General features: G+C 38.0%; 1 protein-coding gene across 4 annotated transcripts in view; it reads right to left on the bottom strand.

Moving 5' to 3' along the window:
- The window catches only part of CHST9 (carbohydrate sulfotransferase 9), an 87,178-nt gene that overhangs the window by 25,850 nt on the left and 48,406 nt on the right, over positions 1-12,922 (bottom strand). The gene's annotated exons all lie outside the window — the stretch shown is intronic.

The following is a 12,922-nucleotide window of genomic DNA, read 5'->3' on the forward strand; positions in this document are numbered from 1 at the left end:
CCTCTAGCTCAGGCTTGCAATCTGCCCTACCACTAGCTTTGGGCAGCTGTGTAGCAACTGGGTATACATTGCACCTCCTATGGATAATTGCAGCCGCCTCCTTGCCCGCAGGTGAAACACCCTGATGCTCCAAGCCTCACAAACAGCTCCATACTCTACTTGGGAGCAGCCTTTTTCTCACTTTAGGAATGCCTGTTGTGCCTCCCTCTGTGTGCCATCCTTGCTACACCAACGAGGATACTGGCAGTGCTCAAAAGCGGAAAGCATGGAGGTGATGAAGCAAGTTCAGCTGGAGAAATCTTTATGAGAATGGAACTCAACATATGTCACTGAAAACATAGTTAAATGATTTGTTTTTAATTAATCAGAGATTCACAATAGTAGCAGTAAGGTGGTAAGGTTTTTAGTACCCAGGAAATGCAAAGTACCACACCACCAAAAGTGCAAGTGCTGCACTGGATCAGTTTGATCACTCAAGCTCTCAGGTACAGCTCATCCTTTTTATGCACAGAGGGTAAAATAGGCTTTAAAACCACACCTGCAGGTTTTGTACATGCCAGCAATTTCTGCCCACAAAATATACTGCTGCTGCTTGCAAAGGACCATATGTACATACCAAAAGCTGGTACTGGGGTACAATTTGCATCCATAAAAGTGCAGGTGCAGTTCTGTGGAGACCTATGAGAAGAACGTGACCACACAGCAAACAACTACTACTTACACAGCAGCCTTCAGACATCAGTCTTTCCATGGGATGTGCCATGCCAGGCACAGCAAGGAGAGGCAGAGTTGACAGCTGAAATTGCAGTTGTGTTCGTGACTGGCCGACTGATTTAAGAAACAAGCCTACCCAGTCCTGCTTTGCAAACCATGGGTGTGTACTAATACTGGAAGCGCTGATGATACCCCAAACTGAGGGCAAGATTAATGTTAAGCAGCTACAAAGGTGAAAAAAATTCTGAGAGAGTCCTTTGCACCAAGTGATTCAACATGGTGTTCTATGACTGAAAAAACCCACCTTGTTTACTCTTCCCTAGTAAACTGCATTCTTTTCCAGGCATTAAAATTAATTCTGCAAGCCTGACATGAATCAGCACGAGAATTACTGACCAAGTAAGCTTCAACAAGTACTAAACAACACAGTTCCATAATATAGTGACTTTATTGATGTTAAAATTACTGATTTCTAATTAAATGAACACTCAAAATGAGACATTTTTCTTTTTTTCTGACAGGAGAACACAGCCAATATCATATGTGATTACCAACTTGGCAATGACATCTTGCAAACTGCAGGGACAAGGTCTTCACATATGTCCACAGACTAGAGGAAAAAGGCATATTTCTGTCTAGCTTATTATTAGTAGTTCGTTCTAATGGACATAATAATTTATGTCCATAATAATGGACATAAAAATGAAATCTGATTGAAGAATTTAAAAAGAAACACAGATTAAATATGGGAAAATTCCCTTCAGATTAGAAATTATTTTGGACTAAAGCTACATCAATTGCTATTGCTTAAATATTTAGTGAAGGGTAAAAAAGAAGTTGAGAGGACTGAATTTTCTGCCTTCCTAGGGATCTAAAAAAGAAAATGTATCAATTGAGCATCCACCCCCCACATAACTTTTGGGCATCACTAACATACTAACCTATTGCTATAATTAAAGTAATTTGTATACTGTGGATTGTTTATAATTTAAAGGCTAGGTTCAAATATTGTAAGCATGTGAGATGCAAATCTTCAGAGAAATTAATTTTACAGACTGATGTTGCTGGCAGGGGGTGAAAGAAATGCTTAATATTTTTAAATGGCTGGTTAATTAGATGTACAGTCAGAGACTCTGGAAAAGCAGAGATGCAAACAGCTCAGAGCTTCATATTTCTGCTCTTTATACAAGCATACCAGTAATGTTCCTACTTTTAACACTTTTTGTCCTGTGGATTTCAGATAACTAACTCCCAGAATCTCATAAAAAAACAGAAACACCTCTGGTTGCAACTGTACAGAACAAAGCTTAAGTTAAACATAGTAAAAAACTTACTGAAGTAATGGAAGTTAAGCTCATTGATCACAGGAGAAGGCAAGACAGGCGGTAAAAAAAATAAGTTATATGAGAAATCCCTTCATTTTAAATTCTCATTTCTGAGAAGAGACTAGACCAATTCTGCAAATCCAATGTGGACTTCTATTTCTTTGCTGGAAAACTAATGCCACCATGTAGCCACCTACACACACCCAAGATCCAAATAATCTTAGCTAAAAGAGAGAGGTGGTCATGAGTGCACCTGCAGTGCAGGGTCACGACACATCACAGTCCTGACTCAGCTAAAAACTCTCATCTTGCCTGATAGGCTCATTCTCAACCATATGAGCTCAGAGCAGCCACATCAGCTGTGCAGATCAAGACACCTAGCTGGAAACGACAGTGGTGACAATGAGAAGTCCCCATCTAGAGCAGATCGTATAGATCAGGATAAAGCTCCTATAATTCCATATCCTCAGAGCTCTTATCTGCCCAGATGCTTCAGATCTCTCAGCATCAGAGTACCCATGTTTGTCACAAATGACTGAATAGTTCAGATGTGCAATAATAGGAATTCTTTTGACAATCAGCTATTTTACTTTAGGGCCTGCATTCTGTGGGAGACTTTTTCCTTTTTTTAATACTCAGGTACATCATCTATTTGTCTTTCCAAGAGGTATTTGATCATATCTGTCTCACAAGATTTCTTAAGGAAACCTAGCAGGCGCAGAACTAGAGTGAACACCTTTGCACGGATTTGGAAAAGCAACTGTTGAAAGGATAGGAAATGGCATAGGAATATGAGAGAGTCAATTTCACAGTGGAGTCCTGCTGCCTCATGTTGAGGGTATGGATGCTCTTCAACCTCTTCTGAAAACACCTGAGAAAGGGAGCAAACAGGGAAAAGACAATGTTTGCTGATGATATTAAGTTATTTGGGGTAGAAATGATGGAGCCTAAAGAACTTTCTGTGAGAGTAGGTTTGTAATAAAATGACATATGAAGTGCAATTTATACAAAATTATGCCAGAAATCTTTTAGGGGAAAGCTTAATTTAGACTCAAAGGTAGTGGACTCTGAACTGAGTTACGAGCACACTGCTACCCAGGAATGAGATCTCGGGGTAATAAAACCTCTGTGTAAATGTCATCTTCCTGCTCACCAGTAGAGAAAGCAAATTGAAGACCAGAGAAACCCCAAAAGACAACTATTGTGTTTCTGAGTATTTACACACTTGCATCTTAAGTATCTGCAATTCTGATCCTTTCACTCATGTACAGAGCTGAAGAAGAAGAAAAGAGGGTGAAAGTATAAACTGGCTTACAAGGAGCAACAACTACGAAACCCAGAAAAGTGATGATCCAGAGGAAATATGATAGGGATCTGTAAAATCATGAGTGACGTGGAAGGGGTGAATCAGAACTGACTGTCTGCTGCCCGCTGTAACACAAGGCTGGGGGCATCAGACGAAGCCGGCAGATGGCAGGTGGAAAACAAACACGAGGAAGCAGCTCTCCATGCAACTGAGAAAGGAAACTCAGGAACTCTTTGCCAAGGGATGTTACAGCTGCTAAAACTTTACATGGATTCGGGGGACAACTGAACAAGCTGAGAGACGGGAAATCCTTTTGGGGCTGATAAGCAAACAAAAACCACCTCTGGCACAGGAAGTTTCTGAAACACAAACTGGTGGAGTTTGAGAAAGTAATGTGAGGAGGTTTAACTTTGCTGCTAGGATATTGAGCAAGCTCTGGTCTCAGGCAGTGTTGCTGCTGTGTGCATGTGTAACAACACAAGACAGCTAAAAAAGAAAGACACTGGTTTAAAATACTTCAGAGTCTGGACACTCTCAACAAGATGCACCACCTGCGCATGCTGTTAACCATTCCTGTTGAGCCTTCAATCACAGGAGACTGACCAGTACTTAGATAAATTTCCAAGAAATAGGAAGAACAGACTTACTGAATACTAAAAGAACTAAACTCTGTGTGCAATGGAAAAGAAACAAGCACAACGATCTTGGTGACTTCCAGAGTTACCTGGAAAGTTTACTGTGAGCAAGAGCTTGAACTGCAGTATCCTAAGGTAGATGCTAACAGCAGGCCATTCTGTTATGCCATAGGCTGGAAACACAAAGGGTTTAGAAGGCATTACAGGAATTTCTTTACCAGCTATCAATTTTCTGGTTTACTGGTTCTTCTTCCTTGGAACTACACAAAAATCACTAGAGAAAAACAAAAAGCCTTTTTTAGAAGTGAGCTGTGTTGGATCTTTGTTCATAAGGCAGATATTAATTTAAAGAATACAAATAGCCCAACAGCCATTAAAATGAACTCTTAAGCACTTATTTTTAATTATACTGCATTGATTAAATACAATTATATTTTAATTAAGCTTTGTTCATACCATCATCCTCCTATGTTTTTCCCCTTCTAGAGGAGGAAATTAATCTCTTTTTGTAGAGATTCATTTTCATGGCAAATAATGCTTATCATTTCATTTATTTCAAAAGCAAAAGACAAAATCTGTGCAAGATGTGAATTGTCTCAGCTGTGTTAGACAAAATCAGCTGTCTGCTTCAAGGTTCACCTGCATGGCGAACCCCAGTCAATGCCTGCACTCTTTTCATTGCTGATTTTTAAGTCCTACCAAGAATCTCACTTTTAGCATTCTAAGGAGTTACAGCTGCAGCTGCTGAGTTATGTTAACAGATTGTGTCTCTTTCCATGTAAAAACAGGTTACTTGCAATCTGGGCTGAGGAGCAGCCTCATGCTTTGCCCAGCACTGGGAGTGTGGAGAAGAGATCCTGAATCTTAGCACCTACTGCCCTCTACCTGCTCCACTTCAAAAGCTTAGGCAGCAGAACTACAGAAAACTTCACTTTCCGATTTTTTGAATACTTGGTCTTACCACTCTGATTGGAACTGATTTCTAATCTATTTCTTTTGATTACAAAAGTAGGAAGTGTTATTCTCTTCTACATTGCAGTTTAGGTAGGAATTGCCATTACAAAATGTGCAGATATATATTTCTTGCATAATTTTATCCTGTTTTCATAGAATATAATTTTAAATTTCTCTTAAAATTCAGTGGTATTGTGAATTCAGAGGTTCACCATATCTTTCCAGGAAATGTGGTGGGAGGTGTACTGCACTGAAGCTCATCATGACAGCAGAGAAAAAAGAATTCCAGCTTGTTAATCCTTGCCCTGCAATACGATCCATGTAGTGAAACACTTATACAGGCCATCTGAGTACCTGGCACATACTACAGAGGGACAGACCTTGATGCCTATACAGATAAGACTGCACTATCAAGGACAAAGCTCCTATAAACCATAGCAGACAGCCAGCATCATGAATGGGGACCCAGAAAAAGTCTGTCTCAATAGTTTTGACCTTGTATTCAGTTTAAGTGATAATCCACAGTTATCGACTGACTTGCACTTTGAATTCTCAGTTCTGCCCAAGAGGATTGCTTGAAATTCCTTAGATATAGAAAATCAACAGGAAATCTATTATCTTGGGTTTTGTAAGAGGATACACTAACCTCTCAACTTTTAAACTGTTTTTCTCTGACCTAGAGAACAGAAAATATTTCTCTGTCCCTTTGTGGAGGGACAGAAGCCATGCAGATGGCATTCAGAGAGTCAGACCTGGCCTCAAGTCCATGAATGCAAAGGCAGGAATAGTGTATCCTGGGTACACATGTCTATTGTGAGCTACAGTTCTGAACAGAAAAGACACTGGAAATCCAGGCAAGCTGTTGCAATTCTATTATCCCACCTGTATCTCTTCCAAAATGCACCACAGTTGCATTCCCTCCATGTAAGGCAGGAGATATAGGAAAATATAAAAGCCCATTTACATATGCAGCTACTTGGACATGTGTTTTCAAAACTCTTTATAAAATTTCCAAGCTTAAATTTCCAGCAAAGCCTTAACCTGAGGCAGCTTGGCTCAGAAATAAAACAAACCATGTGCTTCCAGTATATTTGGTTCTTGTTACTGCTTCTGCTACTTCACCAGCTCTTTCACCAATGGTCTGGCAGTTACCATCCCTTCCCATTTCCAGACTCATTCAGGTTTACACCTGGAATATTCACCCGTGGTTCCACCCACTCACAACAGCTGATTATTTTGATAATAGACCTGTCAGACTGCCCAGACAGCTAAAAAAACCCCAAGTAACACCGGACCAAGGCCTTCTATGGGAGGCTTTGGTCAGAAGCCAAGGTCAGAGCTGACAGACATTCCATGACAGCACGCCATGCTTGCCGAGAGCATGTGTAAATTAATCCTGGGCATTCTGCATACCTCAGCATTAAGCTGGCCTGGCAGATGCAGTCCCTGAGTACCTTCTTTCTCTCTGTGATTGGCAGTAACAGCCAGGAAAAAAATAAACCAACCCCACCCTCTTGGGACACCCCTTGGGGCATCAGCTCTCCAGCCCACTGGAATTGCTTATCCGTCAGAGAAAAGAGGTCTTGTGGCAAATTATCACAGCAGTGAAGCCAGGAGGTAAAGGCACAACTTCCCAGCACAAAGGCAGCTTTAGAGGTGTGCCATGAGCTCCCAATATGCCCTCATGTGGCCAGGCCGCCAGTGAACTTTAAGCACCCCATCAGGAATGACTGGCGTTCGGTGCCCAGCAAAGCAAACCTCCAGAGAGTAATAAGCTAGATGTCTACAGGGAAGTGTCAAGTATGTTAAAGCCACTTATAAAACTGCTACCTTAGGTACCTCACGAGTGGTGGGTCCAAATGAGGGCTCTGGCTTTGTTTGTTTTCAATAACGGGAGTTTTTTAATTCGTCAATTTACAGCAGAGATTTTGATACTCGAGAACTGTGTCTGTGTCTCTGATTATACACCCCTGCTGCTAAGTATGACAATTTGTTCCACTTCAGGTTTTATTAATTAATTTAGTACTAATTGAGCGACCTTTTGGTACAGCTGTAGCCTGAGTGTTTTTTGCACTAAATCCTGTAGGCTGTAGCCTTTCCTTAGCTTCATCCTTTATCCCCTGTCCCAGTGGAAATGCTTCACTACAGATCACTGCCCTGATACTCTTAGGTTTACAGATATTTATGGCTATACTTGCATACTCCTAAACCAATAATAAAATCTATCAAAATCAACAAATATTTTAGAAGACATTTTAGAGAAAGAAGCTATTACAAAAAAAACCAAACCCAAAACCAACCCAAAGATGGCTAATTTTATGTGACTAAGTGCCCTCTAGTGACTGAGTCCTACTCCAAACAACTTTCACAGTTACTTCCATGTGTTACACAGTTTTGGTTCTCAGTATCTGAAATATTGTGGGGCTTTTTTATTTTGGGTTTTTTGTTTTTTGTTTTTTTTTGGGTTTTTTGCTTTGTTGTTGTTTTTCTTTATTTAAAGAAAATAAAGCAAATCATGCAAGCAAAATCTATCTGTAATAATAATAATAACAATAATAATAATAATAGCAAAAACAATAATAATAATAAACACAAATCACTATTAGTCTATCACCAATCAGTATTAGCCTTAATATATACTGATAAATATATAATACTATATAAATATAATATAATTATATTAATTATATATTATTTATATTATAAATATAAATAATATATATTATATATAGAATAAATAATATAGCATATATAATATATTATATATATTATATTATAATTAATACAATATAATACTATATTAATATCTGTCTTAAATATACACCTTATTTACTGAAACGTGATGAGTATTTTCTTTCATCAAAGTCAATGTTAGTATTCTTATAACTCAAGGGAGACACATAGTTAGCTTTGTGGTGGTTTGTTTAAATTACTCAACATTTCTTGAACTGCTGTTGCTTCTAAGAGCTGTCTGCCACTGATTGGTGATGCTGTAAAGTAGAAATGAAAATTAACTCTGGGCCAGCCTAGCAACCCTTGTTCCTTGTTACAAATCCCTCACTTCACACGGAAACCCACCTCAAAAAGTCATTCCTTTTCCAGAGCAGCCCACCCACAAGTTGGAGCAAACATGTCTAAAAGGCAGGTGTGGAGCTTCACCTGCTCCAGTATCTTCTCCAAACATGTAAGTGAAAAACATGTACTTGGGGAAGTTTGGCTTATAAATGAGCTCTTAGAAAACAAAGGAAAAAAAACCCTACAAAAGAAAAAATCCCAATTTTTTTGCCTCTCAATCATTTTAAATTTGTGAAATTAGCAAAATCATAGAAAGGATACCAATGTCTTTACTTTTTACTGATACTCCTTTAGGTGAAAGCTGAAGATTTACAATTTATTCTTAACAGAGAAGAAAACAGTATTATTATTATAAATATAAATATATACATATACAATATATATTTTCTATGTTATCCTATAATATATAAATTAATATATTAGATATTATAAAAATGTACATATTTGTACGTATATGTACACACACATATATAATATATATATGTAATATACATATATATGTATACACACATATATATTTATGTATACCCACAGCATTTCCATGATCAGATTTTTGGATACCACTTCAAAATTATTCATCACTCATCTGTAAATAGCAGTTTTCCTATTTTTTCAAATGTTGTTTTTCTAATGTGGAGAATGTCACACTGACAATTACACTTCAGTCTGTAAAAGAGCTCTCAATCATTTTTTAAAGACCAACAATGAATAATTTAAGTAATACTGTTCTCAGCTATGCATTGTTTTAAAAATGAAAACACTTCAATGAAAACATGCTTTTTTTGTCTTCACATTTAATAAGCATGAATTATATTTTCTGGTTTTTTTAATGAAGTAATAACCTTACCACATTAATTTTCGTTGCTGCATTCACTGTCTTTGCACTAAGATAATCAATGATGTTAGCTAGAAAAGCAGTTTGCCAGTGTGCTCTCAAGTTACTGCATAACTGAGGATTTAGTCAGAAGTACTCCTTTATTTCTCTGGAACATTAAATTGAAGGCTTAAAATACAGCCTTTCAGTAAGCAGTTTCTTAGAGAAGATAAAAAACAGCTCATAAACCCAAAAAGGATGTGGCAAAAGACAAATTTTTCTAATGCACACAGAATAAAATGCAGTGAAGTAAATTCAAATCTCCTAAGGATATTTTGCTTCCTTAAAAACAACAAACACCAATACTAATATGCTCTGAATTGCAATTTGACCTTTCAAATTACTGTCAAAAAAGGGTACAGTTTTATTGTTAGTACCTGTTCTCAAGTTTTATCACAGGAGTTACTTTTTTGCCTCTTTGGCCATACTCAACACTGCCTAATATTGGTTAGAAATGACATAAAATATCAAGGATTGTAAATGCAAATTACCTATCTACCCAGTGGAAGGAATAAACTACCCTTAAGTATTTTCTCAGTCATGACAGAAATATCCCGTGCCTTCTTAAGGCTAATAAATGTAGACAAGAAACATGTTACTCTTACACTTTCATGAGACATAAAGCTCTGCAGTTCAGTGTCTGTGGAAATTTCTTCTGAACATATTAAAATGATCTTAGGGCTCTGCAGAAACCCTGCTCATAAAACAAAAAAGCTGGGATAGTTAAAATTAACACATCATAAATAAAACATGCATTTCTGTATATTTTAAGTGACAGGTCTCAGGAACTCCACCACCACATACACGTTCACAAAGCAGCAAAAACACATGCAATTCATTAAACCCACTCAAGTGTGCTGGTTCTTCCTGGCATTATTCATAACTGAAACATTTCAATTCTAGTTAATGGAAAAAAATCCTCTAATTTAAAAGTAAAACAAGAAAATTAGTTCTGTGTTTCTGGATTACAATCCCACAGTGCCTTCAACTAGCAACATTAAGCCTTAGGGTGGTTAATTTAAAAATGTTTGGGGGGTTTTGTGGCTGCTAATTTTTAATATTTTTTTTTAATGAAGAAGTAACACAGCCCACTCAAACAGAAATCTTTGCAAACACAGATCTCTTAAATATTTTTTTTTTTTCTAGTATGCCATATAAAGCCAGACAGGAAAACAGTGAAAAGTGCCAACCTATATCTTAATTATAAAATGAAAATGTCATTCCTTAAATATGAATGCTCTTAAATAAGCATAAGGAACAGATGGGCTGCAAAAAGCAGAGTAAGAGCAATGTATCCTGCAGGATATAGTACTGAGGTGATAAGTTATGGGATGGGGGTGACAGAATCCCCCTACTTTTCACCTGTTTTACCTTTTTACCATAAAAGCTCCCTGCCAAGCGCCTACATGGTTAGGACACTTCACCTGGACTGCCTATACAAAAGGAGGCAAAGCACCCTGAATGAAATGGATTGGCTTGCTACAGTGAAAACAAATGGCTAAGAATTAGATTCTGCAGATCAGAGTCAATATTCATAAGCCAGAGGTGTGCACATCACAAGCTCACCATTACTCAGCATTTGGCTTGATCTTCTTCACAGAGCTGAGCACAAAATATATTTTCCTATTCTTGTTCTGTTTTAGTTGTTCACTAGGTTCCCATGCTGCTATCCTCTGACAAAGACCCACTCTCTCAATTAAAAAGAAAAGAAAATCAGCTGCCTGCCCCTTTCTTTAAAGCCTTGCTACATTTTAGGGCCATTCCAACAAACACCAACAGCTTTCATCCAGTTTGGGCCCTCCAAAGAAGAAGGATAATTTTTTCCCCTAAGATTTATTCTGTAACATCATTAGAGCATTACCCAAGTGGAACTGGCAGAGCCCTGGGGGAAGGGACCATGAATTACTGCTTTTTTCATGCATTCTTCTCTTGCAATCTGCTTTTGGTTACCTGCTGCAGACCAGATAACTGCAGAACTTCAGTCTGGCTCCACATGACACATTAGAATTGGGCAGACAAAAAACCTGCTTATATAAAATCATATGGAAGCTGTTTCAGTGCAACACCAGATGCAGGAGGAGATCATTATTCTGGGTTGCAGCTGGTGAATTCCTGAAATATAGATCTGTGTTACTTCTGCAATTTTTTGTCAAGGTATAAAAAAAAAGGAAGCAAAACCCCAGCAAGTTCCTTCTGAAGATCCAAATTTTCCTAAAAAAAAATGGTCTATCTTATTTATAATCTCTTCTGTGCAAATTAATATTTTAATGAGTTGTACAGTGAGGCATAAGAGCCATACATCTTCTTCTATTTGCATGATGAAGAATTGATTTTACCTGAAAGTGAGGTTGCAGTAACACTTGACCTCATCAGTTACATGGGGGCAGAAGAATACACATTTTTACTGGGCTATACAGTTCCATCTTTTAAGTTTTGGAAAATTATTATTATTATTATTATTATTAGTAGTAGTAGTAGTAGTAGTAGTAGTAGTAGTAGTAGTCCTTAATACAACAATACTGGTAAATCTTTACCCAGATATCTAAAAGCCTTTTAAAATTTTTTTCATTCAACTGTTATGAAAAACAACCCAGCTAAAATAGTTATCATGCCATTGTTTAGATAACTCCCACCACAAATAAAACTATGCTGACGAGTCTACACACGTCCAAGGTCCACGTCTGCCTAAATCAAAGAGATGGGTGAAAGTCATCCTTTCATTTAATAGTTACACGGTATAAGAAAGGAGAAAAAAGCCTATACTCTTAAATTTGTCTCAGTCTCTTCATAAAATCATCCTCATGAATTCAAATAGGCAGCTTGCCACTGGAAAGCCAAGTATCTGAGTGCCATGGCTACAACACACCAGCAAGGGGAGTAGTAACACTTTGAGAACTTCTGTCTCCAGTGACAGTCAACTGCACATAAATGCAGTAAGGTATAGAATATTGATGCCAGGCTGTATAGACAGTGGAAGGGCTATTAATTTTACTGAAAGACTGAGAAGTTAAAAAAAAACCCAACAAAACCCAGACTCAACACAGACTCTTATAATGTTATTTGGTTTTGAAAAACAAGGTGGAAGCACACATAAAGGATCTCAGATCGGCCCAATATGCCACTCATCAAACAACCCAAGGCAGTAAACTAAAATAAAGCCCTCTCAAATTTGTGACTGTTATTTCTATTTAATGTATTAAAAATATATATATATATTTACAAACACATATATGCAAGTTGTTTTCTGTATTTTCTCCTTTTAAACAGTAATGATTACATATTTCTGTGGGAAGGAGAAACAGTTTCTGTCTTCCTAAGAAGATAAACAGATGGCTCTGCTGGGGTGGCAGGTAGGAGGGATGAAGCATTCTCAAGCCTCAATTGTGACCCTTGATAAGGAAAATAGAAGGTGGAATTCCATAAAGCAGGCTTTTACCTCTGTATTTCTTAGGGACAGATAACTGAGCCAGCACCTTCACAGAGGAGTACATTTTATAACTGCTGGCAGACTGACCTTTTAAATGCTTGTGTCTGCAGCACTGACACAGGCTTGCCCATGGTGGTGCTGAAGGCAGAGCTGGACATCACCACGCCACAGAGGGGAAAAAAAGAGGGAGCACTGACAGCACCTCTTCACTGCATCATTCCCACTCTTCCTTTTCAATCCTGTTCTACCACAGGTACCTCTGACCAGTGGCACTCCCAACACAACTACAGCCCAGGCACCATGGAGCAGAGGACCACAGGTCCCAACCACGGAAATGCTGTAAAAAAGAAGCAAAGGTGAGAAGAAAAACTGCTACTCCCACCAGGTTCTGCACTACAGCCAAGGTTCCCATATTCATACCTTTTCTACAGCACTATGAATTTATTAAAAGGAAACAAGAATCCCTCCCCCTTCAAAATGCTGCAAGTTTTTAACAACTGCTACCCAAGTAGGTAACCACAGCATTTAATCAACTTGTAAATGCCCAAGTGTGAAGGCAACCTAAGTACTAATCACGAAATTACTATGCATGACAAAATTCAGAATAGTGTT

Source organism: Parus major, chromosome 2, assembly GCF_001522545.3.
Source record: "Parus major isolate Abel chromosome 2, Parus_major1.1, whole genome shotgun sequence".
NCBI classification, from domain to species: Eukaryota; Metazoa; Chordata; class Aves; order Passeriformes; family Paridae; genus Parus; species Parus major.